Here is a 27,800-nt window from a genome sequence, read left to right as displayed (position 1 = left end):
GGGCACATATAGGTAAACCATGCCCGAGCTGAACCTCACCAAATGAAAGGAAAAATTACAACTGTAATAGCTAACGTACGGTGTACAGTGTTCCCGGTCTGTTGTTAAGTAACTCGCCAGCGGCACTAACAGGTGGAGGAGCCAAGCTTCCAGCCTGCTCTGACGTGAACGTGGCTTCTTCTCCCTGAAATTGATGTCGAAATTTCACTTAGAACACGTGCAGGTGTGACCAGGTGCAGCCTCCATGGGGTGACCGGGCTCTGCCCTCCCCAGTGGATTAGTCACCTTTAAACCATGGTGGGTTAACGTGCTTACACCACCCCGCTTGGCTAGGGCTCCTGTCTTGTGATGCCCTGTGCTGCCTCTGGACTAGAAAAGATGGCCATCACCAGGGCCGGCCCTTTGACGTTGGACCAGAATCCACAGCCAAAATGTCTTTGTAATTCTTGACGTCCGGGCTACCAGAGCACGGAGCCCGACAGTGCGGCTTCTGAGCCCACATTCCCCCACAGCGGTGCCCCGCGCACTAGGTAGGAAGTTTATAGGAAGCGGGAGTCGGGCTGCGGGCAGGCACTCAGCTCCCACCTCCTCCGTGAGGGGGGTGGCCCCCTAACTACATCCCAGAAAAGGTTCCCGATCCCAGCCCTGGGGCCGGCCTCCTACTCCACCCCAGAGAAGGTTCCCGATCCCCAGTCCTGCGGCCGGCCCCCTAACTCTACCCCGAGAAGGTTCCCGATTCCAGCCCCGGCCCCCTAACTACACTCCGGAGAAGGTTCCCGATCCCCAGTCCTGTGGCCGGCCCCCTAACTCCACCCTAGAGAAGGTTCCCAATCCCCAGTCCTGCGGCCGGCCCCCTACCTACACCCCAGAAACGGTTCCCGATTCCAGCCCTGGGGCCGGCCCCCTAACTCTACCCCGGAGAAGGTTCCTGATCCCAGCCCTGGGGCCGGCCCCCTAACTCTACCCTAGAGAAGGTGCCCGATACCAGTCCTGGGGCCAGCCCCCTAACTCTACCCTAGAGAAGGTTCCCGATCCCAGCCCTGGGGCCGGCCCCCAACTCCACCCCGGAGAAGGTGCCTGATCCCAGCCCTGGGGCCGGCCCCCTAACTCCACCCCAGAGAAGGTGCCTGATCCCAGCCCTGGGGCCGGCCCCCTACCTACACCCCAGAGAAGGTGCCCGATCCCAGCCCTGGGGCCGGCCCCCTAACTCCACCCTAGAGAAGGTTCCGGATCCCAGCCCTGAGGCCGGCCCCCTAACTCCACCCCAGAGAAGGTTCCCGATCCCAGCCCCGGGGCCGGCCCCCTAACTACACCCCGGAGAACCCCTAACTCTACCCCAGAGAAGGTTCCCGATCCCCAGCCCTGGGGCCGGCCCCCTAACTGTACCCCAGAGAAGGTTCCCGATCCCAGTCCTGGGGCCGGCCCCCTAACTCCACCCCAGAGAAGGTTCCTGATCCCCAGCCCTGGGGCCGGCCCCCTAACTACACCCCGGAGAACCCCTAACTCTACCCCAGAGAAGGTTCCGGATCCCAGCCCTGGGGCCGGCCCCCTAACTCCACCCCGGAGAAGGTTCCTGATCCCCAGCCCTGGGGCCGGCCCCCTAACTCCACCCTAGAGAAAGTTCCCGATCCCAGCCCTGTGCCCAGGAAAGCGGCGATGACACCACCCCCACGGAACCGCGGGGCCCGCGTGTGGCGGCCGCTCGCGCTCCGGCGTCGCCCGGTTCCCTCATCTGGCTGCCCAGGGCCCGTGTGCGCGCCTCTCGCTGAGGCACAGCGCGGGAGCAGGAACAGGGTTAAGGGCCGGCGACAGCCCGAGAGCGTCCTCCGGGGGTCCGTCTGCCCTTCCTCAGAGGTCCCTCGGGCATCCCCAGTCTCAGTGTCCCGCCGCGAGGCCAGCTCACGACCCCGCACCACAGCTCACTCAGAGCCGTGGACGCCGGCAGCAGCGCAGCCCCAAGGGGCCCACAACCCAACCCACAGCTCCCGAAAGCCCCGACTTCCCAGACCCCTTCGCAGAGGGCGGAGCGCGCGCTCGGCGGCCAATCCCCGCCTGCGCACGTCGCCGGCGCCCCGCCTCGCCCTGCCCCCTCCCGCTCCGCCCTGCCCCGGGGCTGGTGCGCCGGCCGCGACGTCAGCGCTAGGAGACCCCTGGGTGGCGGCTGCGCCGTAGGCGGGCCGCGGCCTGGACGCGCTGCGGGGAGGGGCGGAGCGAGCGGGCGGGAGCGCGCGCCGGGCCCGCCTCGGCCCCCGCCGCCGCCGCGCCGCCGCCGCCGCCGGCGGGACTGATCTGGGCGGCAGCGGGCGGCCCCGGCTAGCGGCCGCGAGCCACTTGTGCGGCTGCCCAGAGGAGCGGAGGGCGCGGGTCCCGTGCCGTCCGCCTCTCCGCCCCCCGGGAGGGGCGCGAGGGAGCTGCGGCTGAGGTCAGGTACGGCCGGCGGCGGCGCCCTCAGGCTGCGGGCGCGAGGGTGGGCTGCCCTCGCCTTCCCCGGCTCGGGGCTCGCGTGAGTGTCGGGGTGGTGGGGAGGGGGCGCGGGGGGCGTCGCGGGTGGGGCCGACGCCGGGCGCGGCCAAGCAGGTGTCCCGGGGCCGCGGCCGGGGGTCGCCGGGCTCCTGAGGGAGACGCGGGGCACTTCCTGCTCCCGGTGCCCTCGGGTCGCCCGGGGGGCGACGCGGAGCCTCCCCGCCGCGGCTCCTTCCTCTCGGCCCCCGCGATCCGCGTCGGGCCGCCTAGCGGTCCGGGCCCCGGGCCCCGGGCCGCGCTCGGCAGCCGGCGTCCGGCGGACGCGGGCTCAGGTGCGGAGCCCCTCGGGCCGGAGCCGCCCGCCGCCCTCCACAAGTGCCTGAGCGCGCCGGGGCGCGTGGGGATCGTCGGGTTTGCCAGCCGCCGATGTGAGCCTGTCAGCCTCCCCGCCGCTGAGCCGGTGAGCGGGGCAGGTGCGTCTCGGGGCCCTTCTGCGGGGAGGTGGGAGGGAGTTGTTATTATTACTATTATTATTACTATTATTATTATTTTGCCTCTCCCTTGCCCCCAGCAAACTGTGTTGGGATTCGCAGCGGATGGAAGTTGTGCACACAGCTTTGAGTCTCCATAAATGCGTGCTTTTAATGATGACTTTAATTTAGGGATGGGGATTCTTAATACACCCGTTTAGTCTGTATACTCCCCCCAGTCGTTGAAAACAACTTCAGCGACAAAAAAAAAAAAAAAAAAAAAAGAACACGCGTTCTGGAAAACGTTGATTACATGTGTAACCTTGCTCTCGGAGTAATTGGTGGATGTCACAGTATTTCCTTTTAAGAGTACACTCTTACGCCGGCGGTGCACTGATTGCGTTCTGAGTTTAAAAGATAGGTATGAAGTTAGGACGCTAATGTGTCAAAGACTAATTAGGCCAGCGTGTGAGGGACAGGAATATATTGATTTATGACCATGGGACACAGTTAGCTCTGTCCAGATGCCGGGAAGAAGTGTCGTCCGTAATTTCAAGTTGTTTAATTCTGGTGTGAGTTTGGAAGGTGGCAATGGGAGTTTGTGGAAAGTGTTTAGGTGACAGCTGGGCAGGCTCTTATCAGATAAATGTGTAAGGAGCCTTAGGCACTTAGGCACGGGAGGGCTGTGTGTTCTAATGTAGTAAACCAGACTTACTTCCTGCCAGCCTTGGTATATATTGATGTACAATTTAAGTGAATATAAAGTTTCAAGTTACCAAACAGTTAACTCTTTTCACCATATGTTAAGTAAAACAGTGATTTAGTAAGGAAGCTATGACTCATTGAGAATTCTTCATAGGGAAAGAAAATGATTTTTCAGTACTAGTGGGGAGCAATTAAATGCCTCTTAAAGTTTGTCCAGAATTTGTGTTTCTGTGTCATTTAAAAATATTTTGTGGCTATTAACCATTAAGGTTTTTGTTTTATTTATTTATATGAAATATAAATTTGTTTATTTCTATGAAAGGCAGAGCAACAGAGAGAGAGAGAGAGAGAGAGACAAAGAAAGAGTGATGTCTTCCATCTGCAGGCTCACTTTCCAGATCACTGCAACAGCGACAGGGAGGTCCAGACCCGGCAGAAACTGGACCTGGAACTCTATTCAGGTCTCCCACGTGGGTGGCAGGGCCTAAGTGCTCAGGCTGTCTGGTGCTTTCCCAGGCACATAGCAGGAAGCCAGGACTCCCAACAGGCGGGCACTTCAACACCAGATGCCAGCATCAAAAGCAGTGGCCTAACCTGCGCTGTCACAATGCCAGGCCCCATTAAAGTTTTTCAGAATTAGACTTTTTAATATTTTACTATTTATATTTCTAAGTAAAGTCACCATCCAGAAATTCTTAGTTTTTATCATAGACTTTCATAGAAGTGCATGTAATGAATTAAATGTTTGCCTAATCATAGAAATACAAAAGTGTATCACTGGGTATATGCTATATACTATTTGTTCATTTTTATAAAAAATAAAATTGCATTGTGAGTATCGCTTAGCTTTATAAACCATGGTAAGTTAGAGTTTTTGTGGTAAAATCATTGGAATTTTTGTGACAATGCAGTTATAAGTCAACTTTAAATAGAAAATAAACAGCTTCATGCTGCAGTTCAGTTCAGATATGCCTAAAAGCTGAAGCTTCTGAATACAACTACCTTTTCTTTTAAAACACACTTGAAACACTAGTGTACATCTTACCGCAAGGTTGAAAAAGGAATGACACTTTTTTTTTTTTACCCAAAATTAGTGGGATTAAGGTCTTTCTTTTAAAAGAAAGTAAAAAAAAAAGTCCTGTGAAGGGGGAAATTAGCATTTTATCTTAAAGTCTTGTCCAGTGTGTACTTACCTTTTTATTTTGCATCTAATTCAAGTGTCTAGAGGGAAAACACACCAGAATCTGTAAAGTAGGAAGATAAGAAGTATATCTTGGAAGGAAAAATATGTTTAGATAAACTGGTATTTATGATGTAAAGAAGCCTATAAGGAAGTGGGAGAAAACAAAATCTGAATAAATCATCTGGCACCTGTAGTAAGAGCTGCTTTGCGCATTTAAGGGACACATTGATTTGTTTTTTTGTTTTGACAGAGTTAGAGAGAGACAGAGAGAAAGGTCTTCCTTCCACTGGTTCACTCCCCAAATGGCTGCTACAATCTGAAGCCAGGAGCCAGGTGCTTCCTCTTGGTCTCCCATGCATGTGCAGGTCCCAAGGACTTGGGCCATCCTCCACTGCCTTCCCGGGCCACAGCAGAGAGCTGGACTGGAAGAGGAGCAGCCAGGACTAGAACTGGTGCCCATATGGGATGCCACAGCGGCATCCCCATGGGGCACATTGATTTGGAAACAGATCTGATTAGTTAACAATGAGAGCTATATGCCCATACTTAAATTATTAAATGGCGTTTAAACTTGTAGAAGTTGGATAATTTGAAATTATACAGCTTGGTGTAGTCCTTTGCATTCTTGGTTCTTGTTTTCTCAAGTGCTGTTAATAAAGTTCTACAAACTGGGCAGTTTAAAACAACAGGACTTTGTGTCAGTTCTGGAGGCTGGATGTCTGGAAGCATGAAGTTGAGCAGGCCCAGCTTTCAGGGTTCTGGTGGAGAATGTGTTCCGTGCCTCCTGGTTTCTGGTGTCACTGCCTGGCTTCCTCCTGTTCACTTGCCTTGCAGCTATGTCGCTTCATTCCCTGCCTCTCTTGTCTCATGGAGAATTCTCTGTGTGGCTGTCTTCTTAGGGTGCTTTCTGCTTATAAGGACATCCGTCATTTTGAATTAAGGTTCACCCTGGTGACCTTGGCTTAACCTGATTATGTCTGTAGATAGTCTATTTTCAAATAAGGTTATATGCATTAGGTACTGGGGTTAGGACTTCAACATGGGGGGTACCATGTAGCCCACAGGGGCAGGCCTTCGCTGCAGTGGTTTAAATGCCACGTCGCATATTGGAGTGTTTGGCTCCAGTCATAGCTCCTCCGCTTTACCCCAACTTCCTGCTAATGCACACCCTGGGAACCAGTAGGTGATGGCTGGAGTACTTGGGTCCCTGCCATCCATGTGGGAGACCTGGTTGAGTTCCAGGCTCCTTCATCCTGGCCTCGCCCTGGCTTTTGGGGGCATTTGGAGAGTGAACCAGCAGATGGAAGATTCTCTCTCTCTGTCTTGCTGCTTTCAAATGGAAAATAAAATTTAAAAACCTCACAATGTAACCCATAACAACTATGTAATTTATCTTTTACAGTGTTCAGTAAGTGTAGTGTGTAGCACCATGTGACAGGCTGAAATAGAGGATACAGTGGGAACAAAGGAAATACCGGTATCCACTTAGATATGCCAGTGCCCATTGTGTGCCCTATCTTAGTGATAAAACAGTGAATAGACAAAAATCCTGGCCTCATCAAGCCTATGTTTGGAAGTACTGGTATCAAAATGTGGTCTCTGGATCCACAGCATCTCTGTCAGTTGGGAATGTATTAGAAATGCCAATTCTCAGACTCTATCCCGATCTCTTGATTAGGAAGTTGTTGTAACTATCCTTCCAAGTAATTCTGAGGCGTTTTCAGGTTGGAGAACCACTGAGGAAGATGGAAAAGACAGTACATGAGATTAATAAATAAGTGATATGAGATGGTAATAGGTGCTGTGGGTGTGGAAAGGGTGACCAGGGAAGACCCTTTGAGAGGTAAATGAACTGAAATAGGGAGTGATCCCTGTGACTGTCTGGGTTGTGTTCCCAGCAGGGAACAGAAAGTGTGTTTAAGGCATAGCAGGGAGTCCTGCATTAAAATATGGTGTAGGAAACAGCTTGTATTTCCATCTGATGAAGTTGCTGCCATTTGTCCCTTTTTGACCTACAAAACCAGCAGATGTTGGAAGAGACCAGAAAGGGATGGAGTAGTTTGATGGTTGCTTGAATCATTTTAAGGTTTTGGCTTTCTGAGTGAGGTTAGGAAGACAATGGAGGGTTTTGAGCAAATGAATAACAAGATCAGATTTCAGTTTTAAAGGGATCATTCTGGCCACTGGTGAAAACGGACTGAAGGTAGAGGAAGAAGGAAATTGTAGCAGTTCAAAAATAAATAAATAGGGGATGGCTCAGACCAAGGTGCTAGTAGTGGAGAGGTGAGAAAAGGTATAGACTGAAATATGCAGAGTGTAGGGAAAGCTAAGCTTTTTCCTCCTTCTGTAGTTAGCTCACTCAGTTGGCCTCCTAAAAATCAACTAGTTGTACAAGTAGTCTTTATATATATATATTTTTAAGATTTACTGATTTATTTCAAAGGCAGAATTAGCGCTCACACCCAAGATTTTCCATCCAGTGGTTCACTGCCCAAATGGCTCCAATGGCCAGAGCTGGGCTGATCTGAAGCCAGGAGCTAGGGGCCGAAGGACTTGGGCCATCTTCCTCTGTTTTCCCAGGCACATTAGCGGAGAGCTGGATTGGAAGTGGAACAGCTGGGACTCGAACCGCAATGCCACAGTGCCGGCCCTTATATATTCTTGTTGAGATGGTTTATGTACAAATGAGAAACTTAAGTTTAGCAAGTTGGCGGAGTGATTCCTGACTGGGGCTGATTGTCTCCGCAGGACACATTTAGCAGTCTAGAAATATTCTTGCACATCATAATGAGGGGGACTGCTACTGGCATCTGGTAAGTAGAGGCCAGCGACGCTGCTGATAAACATCTTAAAGTAAACAGGACAGCTCAGAAAACAGAATTTTCCAATTCGCGATATCAGTGGTTGCCAAGGTGAAGAGATTTGAGGAGGCTGAGGGAAGTGGAGGGAAGAGACAGTAGCCATGGACAAGCTGACTGGGTCAGTGTGCTGAAGCGACTTGCTAGTTCAGGATTGCTGAAGCGTAAATTAGAAGGGATGGAGTAGTAGAAGGTGAGGCTGGAAACGAGTCTAGCTGTGTTGTGGTCGTGTCAATCACAGATGCTTAATGTTTGTCTTAAAGCCAGGAGGGTTCCATGAAAGGGTTTTGAAGTGATACAGCTAGAGTTTTTCATGCCAGAAAGGTAATTCTGGTAGTGGGAGCAGTTGGAAGAGAGATAGCAGTTGGGATAGGGAGGCAGGTTAGATAAGTAGCTTAGGGGAATGAGGAGGGTCTCAAGTGGGCCAAACAAATGGAGGAGGAGATGATGGATTTGAAATAATATTTAGGAAATAAAATTAGCAAGACTTGGTAACTGGATTTGGGGTCAGGGTAGGGGAAGCATTAGAACTGTGTCCTTAATTTCTGGTTTAGGCAGTGAGGTGGCTCGGAGTAAAATAGGTAATTAAGTAATTAAGGTGAGATAAGCAGGTTTCAGGGAGAAAGGTACTGACTCAGTTTGGACATGTTGAAGTTGAGCTACCTGTGTTCCAGGTGGAAATGTTTGGGTGTTTGTGTTTGTGAACCTGGAGCTTGGAGAACTCCAGAAAGGGTAAGGGATCTTTCTGGGTAACTAACATGGGGAAATTAGTGCACTTTAGATTTTACTATGTTATTTCACTTGCCAGATAAAATAGCGTATCTTTAATTTTTTTCAGGAAAACAGTTGATATATACTTGATTTAAAAAAAAAAAAACTAAAACATCAGGTTATAAAATGAAAAAAGTTTTTGTCCTTCCTGCCCGTGCAGCTTAGTCTAGTTTTTAGAGGTTGTGTTGAAAAGTACCAAATATGTTCCTGGTCAGCATAGATGATTATACTTTTTTTTTTTTTTTTTTAAGTTTTTTTTTTTTTTTGGTGGGTGGCGCTATGGTGCAGTGGGTGAAGCCAGCGCCTGCAGTGCCGGCATCCCATATGGGCGCTGGTTCTAGTCCTGGCTGCTCCTCTTCCTATCCAGCTCTCTGCTATGGCCTGGGAAAGCAGTAGAAGATGGCCCAAGTCCTAGGGCTCCTGCACTCACCTGGGAGACCCGGAAGAAGCTCCTGGCTACTGGCTCCTGACTTCTGATCTGCGCAGCTCCGGCTATTGCGGCCAGTTGGGAAGTGAACCAGCGGATGGAAGACCTCTCTCTCTCTCTCTCTCTTTACCTCTCTTTCTCTCTGTGTGTAACTCTGACTTTCAAATTAATAAATCTTTAAAACAAAAAAAGTAAAACAAAAACCACTTTTTTTTTATTTTGAAAGTTGGAGTTACAAAGACAGAGAGACTCTTTATGTTAATAAACATTTAAAAAAAGAAAAAAAAGAGAGAGATCTTCTGTCTGCTGGTTCACTACCCAGATAGCCACATGGCCAGCACTGGGCCAGGCTGAAGCCAGGAGCTTCTTCCAGGTTTCCCGCATGTGTGGCAGGGGCCCAAATACTTGGGCCATCTTCTGCTGCCTTCCCAGACCACTAGCAGGGAGCTGGACTGGAAGTGGAACAACCAGGACAGAAACTGGCACCCATATGGGATGCCGGCATTTGGGCAGTGGCTCTACTCACTGTGCCACAGTGTTGGCCCTGCGTTGTTTTACAGAGCATTCAAGTGTATAGATGCATTTTTGTTTTTTCACTAATTCATCATCAACAAACATCTCAACGATTATGGATGTCATAAATATGTAGGCATACCTCTGATTGTGTCCATACACTTTTGATTATGAAGTAATTGAGATAAATTGGGTTAAAAATTGAAGAAGGTCTTGCAAACCACCCTTCCAAAAGAGAATGAAAGTGAATACTGTGAGAAAGAGTGCTTAAGTGCTAGTTTTCTCATACCTGTGTCAATGTGGCTATTAAAAAACTTCAGAAACCTCTTCATTTGATATACTTTTCTTGAATTAAATGGGAAATTTGAACATTCTTGACCATTACATTTTGTTTCTGTGAATCTTATTTTCTTCATCCATTTTTATATTGGGTCGATCATTTGTCTTTTTATTTATAGCAGTTTTTAGTATTTTTATACACTCATTTTATGTAGAAACATACCTTTGAGCCAACAGTATCATTGCCAGAAATTTATCCAAAGAATAAATTTAGTTTTTATAGTAGTCTTAGCTTCTGAGTTTTTGGAAAATCTCAGTTCGTGATAACAAAAATACAAAAAGATGTTTTCCAGTTTTTGTTTCATTTTAAAAACATTAAAATCTTAGAAACATTTGGAGGTGTTACAAGTTAAACATCTCTGAATTTGAAATCCAGAGTCTGAAATGCTCCCAAATCTGAAACATTTGAGCACTGACATGATGCTTCAAGTGGAAAATTCCATACCTGACCTCATGGTGACAGGTTGCAGTCAGAATGCAGGTGCACTAGAAATACTGAATAAAGTTACCTTCAACCTGTGTGTGTAGGAAATGTAAACGGGGAGTGGGCATGCGACACAGTGGGTTAGAAGCCTGCATCTCGTATTGGAGTACCAGGTTCAGGTCCCAGCTCCTTTGCTTCTGATCTAGCTTCCTACTGCAGCCTGCATGCCCTAGGAGGCAGCAGATTATGGCTGAGTACTTGGTTCCCTGCCACCAACACGGGAGACCTGGATTGAGTTCTGGGCTCCTGGGTTTAGCCTGACCCACTCTGGCTGTTGCAGCCATTTAGGAGGTGAAATAACAATGGAAGATTGGAAGATCTCTATGTACCTTCAAAAAAATGAAAAATTAGTAATTGAAAATTTTAAAAAAGGTAAATGAATTTTGTGTTTAGACTTAAGTTCCATCCCCAAGATAGCTCATTATTTACATGTGGATATTCCATTCTGTCTGCCCACTTGTTGAACACTTGTTTTGCTTCCATTTTTTAGCTACTGTGAATACAACTGCTATGAATGTGGTTGTATAAATATCTCTTTGAGACCCTGCTTTCAAGTTTGGGGGTATACCCCCAGAAGTAGAATTGCTGGATCATAGGTAATTTTATTTTTAATTTTTTGAGAAATTGCCGTACTGTTTTTCACAGTAGCTGAAACATTTTACATTCCCACTAACACTGCGCAAGGGTTCCAGTTTTTCTAAATCCTCTCTAACACTTTATTTTCTGATTTTTGATGGTGGTCATCATAGTGGGTACGTGGTCGCATCTCATTGTAGTTTTAATTTGTATTTTTAATGAGCAGTGGTATTGAACATGTTTGCTTATGCTATTGGTCATTTCATATCTTCTTTGGAGAAATATTTATTGAAGTACTTTGCCCATTTTTTAATCAGTTGATGTTTTGTTGAATTTTAGAAATTCTCTGTATATTTTGGATACTAACACTTTATTGCATACTCACAGATAGTTATGTAATAATACTTGCAGATTTCAGTACCTCACTTTCAATAATGAATAGTTAGAAGGAAATAGAGGATCTGAATAGCACAATAAATCAACTAAACCTAACAGACAAATGCAGAACTTTCTACCCACTAAGTGTTGTGCATATGCTTCTCAAGTACACAAAGAACATTTCCCAGGATAAACTAAGTTAGTCTTCAAAGTCTGAATAGATTTCAAAGGATAGGCTACAAAGTGTCTTCTCTGATCACAACATGATGAAGTTAGAAATCAATAACAGTAGGAAAACCGGAAAATACAGAAATTTGTGAAAATTAAACAACCAGAATTGGCCCTGTGGCATAGAAGGCTGAACCTCCGCCTGCAGTACGTTTCAAGTCCTGACTGCTCCACTTCTGATCCAGCTCCCTGCTAATGCACCTGGGAAAAACAGCAGAGGATGGCCCAAGTGTTTGAGGCCCCTGCACCCATGTGGGAGATCCAGATGGGGCTCTTGGTTCCTGTCTTTGGCCTGACGCATCCCCAGCTACTGCAACCATTTGGAGATGAACCAGTGGATTGAAGATCGGTTTCTGTCTCTCTCCCTCCCTCCCCTTTTCTTTCAGTAACTCTGCCTTTGAAATAAATAAATAAATTTTAAAGAAAGAAAAAGAAAAATAGAAGGCAATATTCTAGACTGATATACAGGTGTTTTTGTTTTTGTTTTTTTTTAAAGAAAATTAACCAATGGATCAAAGGACAAATTAGAAAGTCCTTAGAAACAAATGAAAGCATATGTAGGTGGATATTTTTCCATTCGACCAATATCTGCCTTTTGAATAGAGAGGTTATTCCATTTACATTTAATGTAATTACTAATAAGGAAGCCCTTCTGTCATTTTGCTGTTTGCTTTCTGTGTTCTCTAGCTGTTTTCTTCCCACTTCCTGCCTTAAGGTCTCATTTCCTTCTCTATAGCTATTTTCTTTCATTATCAGGGCATCACATTTAATATTTTTCAGTTATAATGTTCTTGAATGTTACTATGCAGATGATATATTTTGCCTTCTGGGAGCTTATCCTATAAACAAGAAAATACACCAATAAGTATTTCCTTATTCCCTAGTACAGTACAGATGGTCCCCATTTGCCTGTGACTTTGATAGAAAACTTGATAGGAGTTTGATAGAAAGTCACGGAGCATCTGGACTTAACAGTGGTTCACTTTTATGTTTTTTTTTACTTTGCAGTGGTGTGTTGGGGGTATTAAATGTGCTTTTCTGACTTAGGATTGGGAGGGAATTCCAATGTACGAGGAAGAGCATCTGTATTTGACATGTGAAAAAGTACTCAACCAACAGCACAGGAACACCTTCCTTCGAAAAGATTCCCAAAAAGCTTGCAGTCAAGTTTAAAATCAAGGGTATAAATCTCAAACTGTGATTGCATTTTTAAAAAAATACCAATATTCCCACCAATACCAAGTTCAGAAGATCAAAAGGTGAGAATGGCTTACTAGTGTGCCATGAGTCCACAGATACTTTTTGCTTCTGTGATATCCAAAGTTAGTGATACGTTACACCACTTTATTATATCAAAATGAAGACGGGGGAGAGTAGAAAGTGACATACAGATTTCATTTCACATGTACTCCATAATAGCCAACACTCAGACTGGATTTCCATGCCTGGTTAGAGCTTACGTTAAGAAATTGAATGTAAATCGAATGAAACATAAAAACATGCTTCCTTATTTCTGTGGGACGTGGAAGTTGAAGTTTCCAAAGAATTCTCAAGTTTCCATTCTGTTTAATTTCATGATCCTCAAGCTAGCAGTCACCATTCAGTATTTTCAGATGGGAAATTTTGGGGTCGTATTAATGAAACGATTTTCAGTTGCGGTCCAGAGAAACCTAGGTCTCTGTGAGACCATTGTAGGTTCATAAAGTCAGAACTACTCATACTAGTATCAAGATGTCATTTGACTTTTTTTCACTCATTATCTCACAAGTATACTGTCAGGTTTTCTAGAAACTACATGATATGTGATATCCAACAAATTGAATGCAGGAGGAGATATAGAATTCCCAGATCCAGCTGTTTTCTGTTAAGCCAAACATTGAGATTTGAAAAACCTAAAGTAGTGACACTCCTTTGATTTCTTTTTTAAGATTATTTATTTATTTGGAAGACAGAGTTACAGAAAGGCAGAGAGAGGTCTCCATCTGGTTCACTCCCCAGATGGCCACAACAGCAGGAGCTGCGCCATTCTGAAGCCAGGAGCTGCTTCTAAGTTTCCCATGCAGATGCAGGGGCCCAAGAACTTGCTTTCTCAGTCCATAGCAGAGAGCTTGATCAGAAGTGGAGCAGCTGGGACCTGAAGTGGTGTCCATATGGGATGCTGACGCTGCAGTAGGCAGCTTTACCTATGCCACATCACTGGCCCCAATCCTTTAATTTTTTTTTAAAGATTTTATTTATTTGAGAGGTAGAGTTACAGACAGTTAGAAGAAGAGACAGAGAGAAAGGTCTTCCTTCTGTTGGTTCACTCCCCAAATGGCTGCAATGGCCAGAGTTGCGCCTATCAGGAGCCAGGAGCTAGGAGCTTCTTCCCGGTCTTCCCACGTGGGTGTAGGGGCCCAAGGACTTGGGCCATCTTCTGCTGCTTTCCCAGGCAATAGCAGAGAGCTGGATTGGAAAAGGAGCAGCCAGGACTTGAATTGACACCCATATTGGATCAGCCAGGACTTGAATTGATGCCCATAAGGGATACTGACCCCGTAGGTGTTGGCTTAACCCACTGCACCCCAGCACTAGCCCCAGGATAGCTTTGTTAAATGCACATAGTTGAAATAATATTATGTATAAGATTTTGCTATGTTCTAACTATGTTCCATATTACAATTATCAAAAAAATTTTAGTGATTATATCATCTCCTTAGTGGGTATATTTTAGTTTGTATAATTTTCATTTTTATTTTTAGGATTATAACTTCTGGCTGTGAATCTCCTATTTAGCAAATACTTGAAGGCATATTATATCTAGACACTTTTCATAATTTAGTTTTTATTAAGAGTTCGTTAGATTAAGAGTTGGTGAGTAAAAGCCACCTGCATTTTGAAGACAAAGAAGGGAACATGCTTATAGAGAATATTTACCCTTCTCAATTATGTTTTTTTTAAACAGTAGCAAGTCATATAGAAAGCTATTAAGATTATTAGAGGGGTCAGTGCTGTGGTATAGTGGGTAAAGCTGCTGCCTGCAGTGCTGGCATCTCATATGGGCACCTGTTCGAGTCCCAGCTGCTCCACTTCCTATCCAGCTCTCTGCCTTGGCCTGGGAAACAGTAGAAGTTTGCCCAAGTCCTTGGGCCCTGCACCCACGTGGAAGACCAGAAAAAGCTCCACGCTCCTGGCTTCAGATCAGTGCAGCTCCGGCCATTGGGTCATCTAGGGAGTGGACCAGTGGATGGAAGACCTCTCTCTCTCTCTCTGCCTCTGCCTCTTTTGTGTGTGTGTGTGTATGTGTGTGTGTGTTTTGACAGGCAGAGTGGATAGTGAGAGAGAGAAACAGAGAGAAAGGTCTTCCTTTTTGCCGTTGGTTCACCCTCCAATGGCTGCTGCGGCCTGCTCATTGTGCTGATCCGAAGCCAGGAGCCAGGTGCTTCTCCTGGTCTCCCATGTGGGTGCAGGGCCCAAGGACTTGGGCCATCCTCCACTGCTTTCCCGGGCCATAGCAGAGAGCTGGCCTGGAAGAGGGGCAACTGGGATAGAATCCGGCGCCCCAACTAGGACTAGAACCCGGTGTGCTGGCGCCACAAGGCGGAGGATTAGCCTGTTAAGCCACGGTGCCGGCCACCTCTGCCTCTTTGCCTTTCAAATAAATAAGTAAATGTTTTTTTTTAACAATAAAATTTTAGAAATTTAGGTAACAGCTTGCAGAAAGTTGAAGAAAAGATGGAAATAAATAATTTAAAAGGATATCCTGGCCGGCACCGGAGCTCAATAGGCTAATCCTCCGCCTTGCAGCGCCGGCATACCGGGGTTCTAGTCCCGGTCGGGGCACCAGATTCTGTCCCAGTTGCCCCTCTTCCAGGCCAGCTCTCTGCTGTGGCCCGGGAGTGCAGTGGAGGATGGCCCAAGTGCTTGGGTCCTGCACCCCATGGGAGACCAGGATAAACACCTGGCTCCTGCCTTTGGATCAGCGCAGTGTGCCGGCCACAGTGCGCCGGCCACGGCGGCCATTGGAGGGTGTACCAACAGCAAAGGAAGACCTTTCTCTCTCTCACTCTCTCTCTCTCTCTCACTGTCCACTCTGCCTGTCAAAAAAAAAAGGATATCCTGACTAGTAATTTTCTCAGTGTTACCAATTTTACGTGCTAAATTATGTTAGATTTGACTTTTAAATTTTATAATTCATATATACAGATAGCATTCTGAATGTTTTTTCAGCCTCCAGACTTTTGAATGTCTTGGGGTGCTTTAAAACAGATACATTGAATAATGGGGTAACTAAAATCTGTCATGTCTTTAAAATATCTTTATTCTTCCCTCACACTTGTTTAATAGTTTAGCTGGGTATTAAATTCTAGATTGGAAATAATTTTCCTCAGCATTTTGAAGGGTTCCTTCATTACATTTTTTTAAAAGATTTATTTAAAAGGTAGAGTTAGCGTAAAGGGAGAGACACAGAGAAAGATACCTTCCATCTGCTGATTGACTCCCCAATTGGCTGCAGTGGCCAGCACTAGGCCAGACAGAATCGAAGAGCCTGGATCCCCATCTAGGTCTCCCACATGAATGGCAGAGGCCCAAGTACTTTTGCTGTGTTCCACTGCTTTCCCAGGCTCATTGGCAGGGAGTTGGATCCAAAATGGAGCAGGTGAGACACAAACTGACACTCATAGGGCATGCTGGCAGCGTAGGCAGCAGCTTAACTTGCTGACCACAACACTGGCACCTCCTCCATTGTTTTGTGTTGTGCAAAAGCCTGACACCATTTAATTCCTTATTTCTTGTATGTGGCCTTTTGTCTCTTTCTCTGAATGCTTATTGGATAGTTCCTTGGACCGACGTGTTCTCTAATTTCGTTATGTGTTATGGGTCTCCTTATTTGCTGTGCTGTGTTTCATAGGATTCTTTTAATGTGGGAACATCTTTGAAATATTTGATTATTGATTTCTAAAGAGTTAGAGAGAGAGAGAGAGATCTTTTATCATCTGGTTCACTCCTCAAATGGCTGCAACAGCCAGAGCAGGACAATTCTGAAGCCAGAAGCCGGGGAGCTTCTTCTGGGTTCCCCATGTGGGTGCAGGGGTCTAAGCAGTTGGGCTATCTTTTGCTTCTTTCCTAGGCAAATTAGCAGGCAGCTGGATTAGAAGTGGAGCAGCCAGGACTTGAACTGATACCTGTATGGGGTGCCAGTGCCACAGCACCGGCCTCTCCTCTCTTTCATCTAGATGTCTAAACTGATCTTAACAAATTTTCTTAAATTTCCCATTATCTTTTTCCTTTCAGGGAGATTTCTTTATCTGAACTATAAAAGTTCTATTGAGATTTTAAATTTTATTATATTTTAATTTGTGCAAGTTGCTTTTGTTCTCTGATATTTAGAAAATTAGTATCATTTTATGAATGTGATTATATGTCATCTTGCATCTCAGTCATGATATTAATGGTAGCTTTTGCGTAAGTTTCTGTGACATTGTGCAGACTCTTCCAAGTTGCTTTAAATGGACCATGTTATTCTTATTAATGGCTTTTTCTTTTTTTATATATAAAGATTTATTTTATTTATTTGAAAGAGTTAGAGAGAGAAAGAAAGAGAGAGAGAGAGAGAGAGGTCTTCCATTAGCTGATTCACTCCCCAGATGGCCGCAACGGCTGGAGCTGCACCTATCTGAAGCCAGGAGCCAGGAGCTTCCTCTAGGACTCCCATGTGGGTGCAGAGGCCCAAGGACTTGGGCGAACTTCTGCTGCTTTCCCAGGCCGTAGCAGAGAGCTGGATCGGAAGAGGAGCAGCTGGGACTAGAACCGGCGCCCATATGGGATGCCGGCACCTCAGGCCAGGACTTTAATCCGCTGTGCCATGGCGCCGGCCCCTAATGGCTTTTTCTTAAAGTGATGATTCTTAGCTGACTTTTCATAATTCAGAGTAGATACTGAAAAACTAATCTCAGCACATGTCGCTGGGGCTGATCACCGGTGATCTTCAACTGTAGGATGATCTACTTGAGTGTTTCATTGCTCAATCTTTTGGGGGTTCCATTGTGCAAATCCAAACCATGGTTTTTTCCCTTTAATTTTTGATTAACATGTAATTGAACATTTTTATCTGGTGGGAAGCAATAACTCAGTGACTGTATACAGCATAAACTGATCAAATTGGGTAATTCGCTTTTCCATTTCTCTATGGAACCTCTGAACACCTCTCTTCTAGTTCTTCCCTACAGTACATAATACATGATTTTGGAATAGTCATCCCACTGTGCTGTGGAATATTAGAACTTAGTCCTTCTGTCATGGTTTTGGTACCTCTGCCTACCTTTCCTAGCCGCTATTCTAGTTCAGATCTTTTTTTTTTTTTTTTTTTCCTGTTTTTAAAGATTTAGTTTTCTTTTTATTTAGTAAGCAAAGAAAGAACGTGCTTCCATCTGCTAGTTCACACGCCAGATGCTCTCAGTGCCTGGGGCTGAGCTGGGTCTGAGCCAGGAGCCAGGAACTCAATCTGGGTCTCCCACATGGGTGGCAGGATCCTACTATTTAAGCCATTGCTTGCTTCCTTTCAGGGTTTGTGTTGTCAGGAGGCTTGAGTCAGGAACCAGAGCCAGAACCAGAAATCACATGCAGGCACTCTGGTGGGATGTAGGCCTCTTAACCACTACTATAAATGCCTATTCCCCAGACAGGTTTTTTTCTTTTAACTTTCACCTTATTCTAAACTCACTGCAGCAAATTATGTCATTTCTCTGTTCCAGGCCTCTATTTGCTTGGCACTCTCAGGCTCCTTCCTGATTTGTGCTCATATGTAACATGTAGTTTCTAAGATTCTCTGTTGGATGACCATGCTTACAAATCCAGAGCCTGCATTGCCAGTGTACAGTCTGTGGAAATGTATGGGAAATTTGTTTCCTAAGGGCAGCCCTTAATCTGTATGAGTAAAACTCTGAGAGCTCCCCTGAGGGACTGAGCCAAAAGTACCCTCCTTGGACCCTCACTGAACCCTTACCCTTGCTGATCATCACATTGCCTTTCCTGTCCTGTTTGCCTCCAGGTTTTTCCAAGGAATACTCGCTAATCAATCACTGCCACACGAGTGCCTCACCATGAGTGTGTTTCCAGAGAAGCCAGCCTAAGAAAATAACTAATAATTGCCCTGCATTCTCTTTGATAGTCTTGATATTTTGGAGTGAGATTTAGATTGAGGTTTTCAATGCTGAGTATTGGGGAAGGGTCCTGTTTGTTAGATGTTAGAATCAAAGAAAAGAATTCGTTAAGTTTTCCTTATTTTTCTAGAATAATTTGGTTTAAAAATTATTTTTTTAATTTTTTTTTTTTATTTGACAGGTAGAGTTATAGACAGAGAGAGAAGGGTCTTCCTTCTGTTGGTTCACTCCCCAAATGGCCACTACGGCCAGCACTGCACTGATCCGAAGCCAGGAGCCACGTGCTTCCTCCTGGTCTCCCATGCGGGTGCAGGGCCCAAAGCACCTGGGCCATCCTCCACTGCCTTCCCGGGCTACAGCAGAGAGCTGGACTGGAAGAGGAGCAACTGGGACTAGAACCCCGCGCCCATATGGGATGCCAGCGGTGCAGGTGGAGGATTAACCAAGTGAGCCACGGCGCTGGCCCCTTAAAAATTATTTTGAAAAGATAGATTCCATCCAAGAAAAATCTGAACTTTAGAAATCTGGCTCTATTACAGCACTTAAAATTTTTATTTTCTAAGTTACTTACCTACTTAAGTTTTACTTTTTGAGTCAACTTTGATAGCTTTTTTTTTTTCCCCAGAGGAATATGTTTCATTTAGCTTTTCATTTTTAATATCTATTTGTTATTTAAAGTTTTACTTTATTTTTTCTCTGAATGCAAATACAGTTTGAATTCTGATTTGAACAAACTAACTGTAAAAAGATTGAGCTTATTGGGACTGTTGATTATTGAAGACTGTTGGACAAATTAGATTACAGATCAGGTAGGATGAGTTCAAAGCATTAATTATGTTAGGAATTTGTTCATGGCATTGTGGCTTATAAGATGTTTATGTCTGCAGGGAGGAATATAGAAGTATGTGGGGATAGTATGACTTGATGTCTGCAATGTGCATTAAAATATTGTAATCAGTTGAGAGGATAAATGATCTATTAATTTTTTTAAATTGTGACTCAGTCTCCAAGACCACTATTCAGATTAGGGATAGGTAGGTATGGAGAGCTTCAACAAATTAGGGTCATAGCCTTCAAATTTGTTTAATATTTTCCCCACTTTGATAAGAAGTTAAGTTTGTTTAATGGGTTAAAACATTTTTTATTTGGGTGCTTACTTTGATCCACAGTGACTACACACCATATCACATTTCCATTAACAATGTTTTCTGACCCATTTTCACTGTATCCTCCCCAACATTTGATGGTGTCACAAATTTTTACTTTAGCCAACCTTACATGTGTGTCAGGTATTTCATAGTTGTAATTTGCATTTTCTTAATGGTGAAGAATGAAGCTGAATTTTTTTTTTTTTTTGTGCTTACTTGTCATCTGTATATACCTGGTAAAATGTCAGGAAATATTTTTGCCACTTTTTAGTTACATTTTTCTTGGGGTTTTGTTTTGGTTTTGCTTTTGAGGTAGGTTGGTTGGTTTGTTTTGGTTTTATTTATTTGAAGGGAGAGCTCCCACTTGCTGGTTCACTACCCAGATACCCACAATGGCCTGGCAAAGCTGAAGCTGGGAACCAGGAACTCAATCCAGGTCTGCCGTGAGGGTGGCAGGAACCCAGTTGCACCTCCAATAGTCTGCTGGCAGGAAGCTGAGTCAGGAGATGGAACTGGACTTGCTCATTTTAACTGGCATGTTAATCACTAGGTTAAATGCTCATTTGCTTTTTAAAAGCTAGTTCCCTTTTGGGTATTTGGTTTGTACATTCTTCTTCCAATCTATAGATTGTTCATCCTGTTACCAGGATCTTTCACAAAAGCAAGGATTTTAATTTTGATAAAACTGTAGTTTAGAAATTTTTCCCGGGGCCGACGCAGCGGGTTAACACCCTGGCCTGAAGCCCCGGCATCCCATTTGGGCACTGGTTCGGGACCCACCTGCTCCACTTCCGATCCAGCTCTCTGCTATAGCCTGGGAAAGCAGTGGAAGGTGGCCCAAGTCCTTGGGCCTCTGCACCCACATGGGAGACCAAGAGAAAGCTTCTGGCTCCTGCCTTGAACCATCAGACGGATGACCTCTCTCTGCCTCTCTCTCTCTGTGTAACTCTTTCAAATCAATAAAATAAATCTTTAAAAAAATTTTTTTCCGTTTTATGAATTCTCCTTTTGGCATCAACTCTGAGAACTTTTTCCTAGCTATAGATACCAATTATTTTTAATTTTTTTCTAAAACTTTTGTCCTTGCATATTTTAATGATCCATTTGAGTTGTTATTGACTTTAAAGTTAATATCTTATGGACCTTTTAAAAATGTTTTATATAACCAGGATTCATTTGTATTTATTTATTCATATATCCTTTTTATAGCTGTCTTTCTTCATACCTCTGAAATTTCCTCTGCCTCTTTTTTTGGTATTCCTTTTAGGATAAGTCTGCTAGTGATGAATTGTCTCAAATTTTATTTTTCTGAAAAATGTTTTTCAAGTTCATTTTTGGAAGATATTTTTGCTGGGTGAAGAAGTGCTATATTGGTAATTTTCTTCTTCCGGTACTAAAACTACTATATTCTACTGAGGTCTTGCTTCTATTTTGTAGGGTTAGACCTTTGTCTTTTCAACTGTTTGCGTATGGGATACCTAGGGATTTTGGTTTTCATTGTGGTATTTTATTTTCTTTGAGCTATGCAGCCTGTGCCTACTTCTTAATTTAATCAAACAATTTTAAATGGCCAAGAAAAGAGTGATTATCTAAGATTTATTTATTTATTTATTTATTTATTTATTTGAAAGGCAGAATTAGAAGAAAGAGGGAGTAAGGGAGAGAAATTTGATCAGTCTTCCATCCACTGATTTCCCAAATGGCCTCAACTGCCAGGGCTGTGCCAGACTGAAGTCAGGAGTCTCATTTAGGTCTCCCTCATGCCAGGGACCCAAGTATTTGGTCCATCTTCTGCTTTCTCAGGCACATTAGCATGGAACTGGGTGGGAAGTGGAGCAGCCAGGACTCAGACTGGTGCTCTCCTATGGGATGCTGGCATCACGGGTGGAGACTTACTGCGCTCTGTCACAACTCAGGCCATAAGAACAATTATTTCAAGACTAGTGACAGGAAAAGATTTTATCCTGAGTCGCCCTTGACTTTTTCTATCGGCAACTTTTTCCGCTGTTTTCAGTCACACTTGATGCTTGGTTATTTTTTATTATCAATACACAAAAATTATAGTGATAATTTGAAGTTCTAATCAGGGGAGGGGATCATTTTTTTCTGCCAGCAGCCATTTAGATACTTATAACATCATTTGTGGGCCACACAAAATCATCAGGTTAAAAATGGGCCTGCTGTAGAGTTACTGAATTTTGAGTCCTGCCTGTGGTCGCCTGACAGGGCCAGACAGAACGATCTCAAAGGCCTCACATGGCCCCCAGGCCAGACATTCCTCACCCCTGTTCTGTATAGTTCTCCTGGAGAATATTTTTGCAGCTGGGTTAGAGCACGCTATCCCAGTAATCAGTCAGTTGTTGAGATGTTTCTATCCTAAGCTTAAGCTCTTGAGAGGGTTCATCAGTTTTTATTTCACCCTTATTCATAGGTTGTAACCTTTCAGGATCCTCAGTTAAAAGCCTAGGTGCTGTCAGGACCCAGTCTCTGTTTTAATTTGTATTTCTGGTCAGCTTCATTGCTGCTCATCTCCTCTTCGCTCTTTTGCAATCAGTAATTGTCTTGCGCAGAGCTGTGCTGAGTCAAGTCCCCCTCTCCTGACTTGCCTCTTAAAGGTTTTGCCCCATTAATTGTCACTGCCTTCTTATCTTTACAGGGTCTTCAAATATTTTTCACATTTTGTTCAGTTTTCCTGATTAAATGTCAGTAGAATCCAGTCAGCCATTTAGGAAATAACAACAATGTGAAGTTATTTTGGTTCATTGTGGTGGTAGTGATTGTTATCTTATGGATTTTGTCTTTATAAAATATTTCATCACAGTTTTGATTTGGGGGCTCATGTCTCCCAGGCCCCTACACTGTTCATTGTGCTCCACTGGTGGTTGGGTGGAGAGTTTTAAGACATAATGGAAAGAACACAGGCTTTGTCTTGAATTGTGCCAGTGTGCAGATTATCTGTTAACTTTTTTAATGAAGTACATAATTGAAATTAAATTTTACCTGAAATAGTTTGTGGACAGCATTTGGCAGGTGATGGAGTTTTAGCTTTTTTTTTTTTTTTTAAGATTTTATTGATTTGAAAGAGTTACAGAGAGAGAGGTCTTCCATCCACTGGTTCACTTCTCAAATGACCGCAGTGGCTGCAGCTGAGCCGATCAGAAGCCAGCAGCTTCTTCTGGGTCTCCCACTCAGGTGCAGGGCCCCAAGGACTTGGGCCATCTTCTGTTTTCCCAGGTCATTAGCAAGGAGCTGGGTTCCCGGAGCTGTAGGCAAGTACTTTAACTTGCTGCGCCACAGCACCGCCCTTTGCAGACAATTTTTAAAGTACCTTGGGGAATTGGAAACTACAGATTTAGGATCATTCATAGAAATTTAATAGGAACTTAAAAATTTTACCACATAGTAATTATCGGCTCAGCAGTTAAGCATGTGTTGAGCAGCCATTATGTCTCAGGTATCCTGCCTATTCCTGAAGACCCTGCCCTGGATCTTGTAGTCCAGTGGGATAACAATAAAAGAAGTGAACAGGGGAAGCTACATCCAGCACTGCAGCGAAGTCGGGGTTTTAGAGCAGAGGTTAGATTTTTACAGTAGGGGTCCAGGTAAGGCTTTGTGGGATGATTGCCTGTGTTGCAACTACTCATCTCTGCTATTGTGGTGCAAAAGCAGCTATGGTCAGTACATAAGAGACGAGGCATTGATGTGTATTCAAATGAAACGTCATTTACAAAAATAGATGCAGGCCAGTTATGGCCCAGAGGTCCCCAAACTGCGCTGAGCCCAACCTTCTTCATCCTAAATTTTCACATTTTTAAAGGGTTGCTTAAAAAGCAGCAGCAGCAGCAGCAACAGAAACCATGTACCCCAGAGAAACTTAGTATTTTACTTTGGTACTCTGTAGAAAAAGTTTCCTGATTGCTGGGTTGGCGAATAGAGGAAGTGGTAATTGCTGCCAGGAAGAAAGATCATAGTAAGTGTGGGTCTATGAGGGATCCTGGTAGAAAGAATAGGAAATTCTGTGGGCAAATATTGATATATTTATTAGCACCTGAACAATGATTATGCTACTTATTACTTGTGTTAGCCCATTTCCTGTTGCTTATAGTTTTAGGTTTGAAAATCTAAAATCAGTTCCCCCATTGGTTTGGCCTCTGGTAAGGGCCTCATGCTTTGACAGTGCAGAAGTGATCCCCATGGTGAGGCAGGAAGGCAGAGAGATAGAGGGGCCAGCTTGCTCTTTCACAACTCAATTTCATAGGAACTAACTCCAGGACACCAGCATTAATTCCCTTCTGAACGCTGTGCCCCAAATGACCTAATCACCTTCTCCTACGCACCATCTCTTAAAGATTGCACCACCTCTTAATACTGCCACTCTGGGGACCAGGCCTCCAGCACGTGGACCTTTGGGGAATCAGCCACATCCAAAGCAAAGCATTACATTGACTCCCCTCCCCGCTGAAACCTTTTAAGGAATACAAACTTCATGCATTTCATAAATACAATTTTAGAAACATGGTGATTCTTCCCATCATACCCGCCCTCCCATCCCTCTTCTCATCCCTCTCCTATTCCCATTCTTATTTATTACTAAGATGTATTTTCAATTAACTTTATATACATACGATTCACTCTGTACTGAGTAAAGAGTTCAACAAATAGTATGGAAAAAACTGCTCTTCAACAGTTGAGACTAAGGCTGTTCAGAGTCTTTGCATCTCAGTGTCAATTTCACTTCCATAGATTTCCTTTTAGGTACTCTGTTACCACAGGTCAGAGAGAACATATGGTGTTTGTCCTTTTAGGACTGGCTTATTTCACTAAGTGTGATGTTTTCCAGTTTCATCCATTTTGTTGCAAACAAAAGAATTTCATTTTTTTTAACCACTGTGTAGTATTCCTTGGTTTACATAGCACATAAATTCTTTATCCAGTCTTCGGATGAAGGACATTTGGGTTGATTCCATATCTTAGCTATTGTGAATTGAGCTGCAGTAAGCATGGGGGTACAGATAATTCTATCATGTGCTGATTTAATTTCTCTTGGGTAATATCCCAGGAATGGGATGGCTGGGTCATATGGTAGGTCCATATTCAGATTTCTGAGGTACCTCCATACTGTCTTTCACAGTGGCTTTACCAGTTTACAATAGTGCATTTGGGTACCTTTTTCCCCACATTCTTGCCAGCACTTGTTCGTTGATTTCCATGTGAAAGTTATTTAGACAGGGGTGAGGTGAAACCTCATTTGTGGTTTTTGATTTGCATTTCCCTGATGGCTAATAATCCTGAGCATTTTTTCATGTGTCTGTTGGCCATTTGGATTTCCTCTTTTGAAAAATGCCTGTGTGTGTATGTCCTTTGCCCATTTCCTAACTGCGTTGCTCATTTTGTTCTTGTTGAGTTTCTTGAGCTCTTCATAGTTAAAGCAAATTAATTCTTTATCACTTGCATAGTTTGCAAATATTTTCTCCCATTCTGTCTGTTGCCTCTTCACTTTGCTGAGTTTCTTCTGCAGTGCAGAAGCTTCTCAATTCTATGTAATCCCATGTGTCAATTTTGGCTTTGATTGCCTGTGTCTCTGGAGTCTTTTCCAAGAAGTCTTTGCCTATGCCAATATCTTGCAGGTCTTCCCCAATGTTCACTAATAATTTGATGGTATTGAGTTGTAGATTTAGGTCTTTGATCCATTTTGAGTGGATTTTTGTATAAGGTGTAAGGTAGGTGTCTTGCCTTATAATTCTGCATATGGAGATCCAGTTTTCCCAGCACCATTTATTGACAAGAATGTCCTTGCTCCAAGGATTGATTTTAACTCCTTTGTCAAAGATAACTTGGTTGTAGATGTGTGGGTTGGTTTCTGGTGTTTCTATTCTGTTCCATTGGTCTATCCATCTGTTTTTGTCCCAGTATCAGGCTGTTTTGATTATAACTGCCCTGTAGCATGTCTTGAAATCTCTTATTGTGATGCCTCCAGCTTTGTTTTTGTTATATAAGATTGCTTTAGCTCTTTGGGGTCTCCTGTGTTTCCATATGAATTCCAGCATAATTTTTTCTATATCTGAGAAGAATGTCCTTGGTATTTTGATTGATACCACATTGAATATGTAAATTGCTTTTGGTAGTATGGACATTTTGATGATAGTAATTCTTCCATTCCATGAACATGGAAGATTTTTGCATTTTTTGTATTTTCTTCTATTTCTTTAATATTTTGTAATTCTCATCATAGAAATCTGTGACATCCTTGGTTAAATTTATTCCAAGGTATTTGATATATTTTTTTGTAGCTATTGTGAATGGGATTGATCTTAGAAACTCTTTCTCAGCCATGGCATTGTCTGTATATATAAAAACTGTTGGTTTTTGTGTGTTAATTTTATATCCTGCCACTTTAAGACTCTTCTATGAGTTCCAGTTGTCTCTTAGTGGAGTCTTTTGCATCGCCTATATATATAATCATGTCATCTACAAATAGAGATAGTTGACTTCCTCTTTCACAATTTGTATACCTGTGATTTCTTTTTTGTGCCTAATCACTCTGGCTAAAACTTCTAGGACTATATTGAATAGCAGTGGTGAGAGTGGGCATCCTTGTCTGGTTCCAGATCTCAGTGAGACTGATTCCAATTTTTCTCCTTTCAATAAGATGCTGGCCATGGGTTTGTCATAAATTGCCTTGATTGTGTTGAGGAATGTTCCTTCTATACCCAAATTGCTTAAAGTTTTCATCATGAAAGGGTGTTGTATTTTATCAAGTGCTTTCTCTGCATCTATTGAGATAATCATGTGGTTTTGTTCTTCAGTTTGGTAACATGATGTATCATATTGATTGATTTGTGAATGTTGAGCCATCCCTGCATACCTGGGATAAATCCCACTTCATCCAGGTGAATGACCTTTCTGATGTGTTGTTGGGTTTGATTGGCTAGTATTTTGTTGAGGATTTTCGTGTCTATGTTCATCAAGAAAACTGGTCTGTAGTTCTCTTTCTCTGTTACATCTTTTTCAGGTTTAGGAATTAAGGTGATGCTGGCTTCATAGGAGGAGATTGGGAGGATTCCCACCCTTTCAACTGTTTGAATAGTTGAAGAAATTTTGGAGCTAGTTCTTTAAATGTCTGGTAGAATTCATCAGTGAAGCCATCTGGCCCTGGGCTTTTCTTATTTGGGAGGGTCTTTGTTACTGATTCAATTTGATCTTGGTTATTGTTCTGTTTAGATTTTTCTATGTCCTCATGGCTCAATTTAGGTAGGTTGTATGTGAACAGGAATCTGTCCATTTCTTCTAGGTTTACTGGTTTGTTGGCTTATAGCATTTTGTAGTAATTTCTGATGATTCTTTTTATTTCTGTGGTATCTGTTGTTAAATTTCCTTTTTCATCTCTGACTTTATTTTTGGGTCCTCTTCCTTCTTTTTTTGGTTAGTTGAGCCAGTGGTGTGTCAATTTTGTATATTTTTTCAAAAACTCAGCTCTCGTTTTGCTGATCTTTTGTATTTTTTTAAATCAATTTTGCTCATTCTCTAATTTGACCTTTTATTTTCTCCTGCTAGTTTTGGATTTTGTTTGCTGTTACTTTTCAGTTTCTTGATGTAGGTACCAATTGCTATAAACTTTCCTCTTAACAGTGCTTTTGCTGTATCCTATACGTTTTGATATGTTGTGCTGTCGTCTTCATTTGTTTCCAGAAATTTTTTGATTTCTCTTGATTTCTTCTGTGACCCACTGTTCATTCAGGAGCATGTTGTTCAGTCTCCATGTGTTTTCATAAGTTTTAGAGATTCTTCAGTTATTGATTTCCAGCTTCATTCCATTGTGGTCCGAGAAAAGATGCATGGTAAGATTTTGATTTTGGGGCCAGTGCTGTAGGTTAATCCTCCACCTGTGGCGCCGGCATCTCATATGGGCACTGGTTCTAGTTCTGGTTGCCCCTCTTCCAGGCCAGCTCTCTGCTGTGGCCTGGGAAAGCAGTATAGGATGGCCCAAGTCCTTGGTCCCCTGCACCCGCATGGGAGACCAGGAAGAAGCACCTGGCTCCTGGCTTTGGATCGGCGCAGTGCCGGCCATTGTGGCCACTGGGGAGTGAACCAACGGATGGAAGACCTCTCTCTCTC

General features: G+C 43.9%; 1 protein-coding gene across 5 annotated transcripts in view; it reads left to right on the top strand.

Annotated features, from left to right (window-relative positions):
• The first annotated feature begins 2,283 nt into the window (after positions 1–2,283).
• The window catches only part of C1GALT1 (core 1 synthase, glycoprotein-N-acetylgalactosamine 3-beta-galactosyltransferase 1), a 42,164-nt gene continuing 16,647 nt past the window's right edge, over positions 2,284–27,800 (top strand). The window contains exons 1-2 of one of the 5 annotated variants that reach the window (XM_062178291.1): positions 2,284–2,427; positions 10,704–10,809. The gene's annotated coding sequence lies outside the window, so the exon portion shown is untranslated. Of the gene's footprint in view, positions 2,504–2,835; positions 2,937–10,703; positions 10,810–27,800 lie in introns of those variants that run through there. The other 4 variants (XM_062178290.1, XM_062178294.1, XM_062178292.1 and 1 more) reach the window with 4 other exon arrangements.

This window comes from Lepus europaeus, chromosome 20, assembly GCF_033115175.1.
Source record: "Lepus europaeus isolate LE1 chromosome 20, mLepTim1.pri, whole genome shotgun sequence".
NCBI classification, from domain to species: Eukaryota; Metazoa; Chordata; class Mammalia; order Lagomorpha; family Leporidae; genus Lepus; species Lepus europaeus.
The sequence above is the reverse complement of the archived record's forward strand: the minus strand, read 5'-3'. Positions and strand labels throughout refer to the sequence as shown.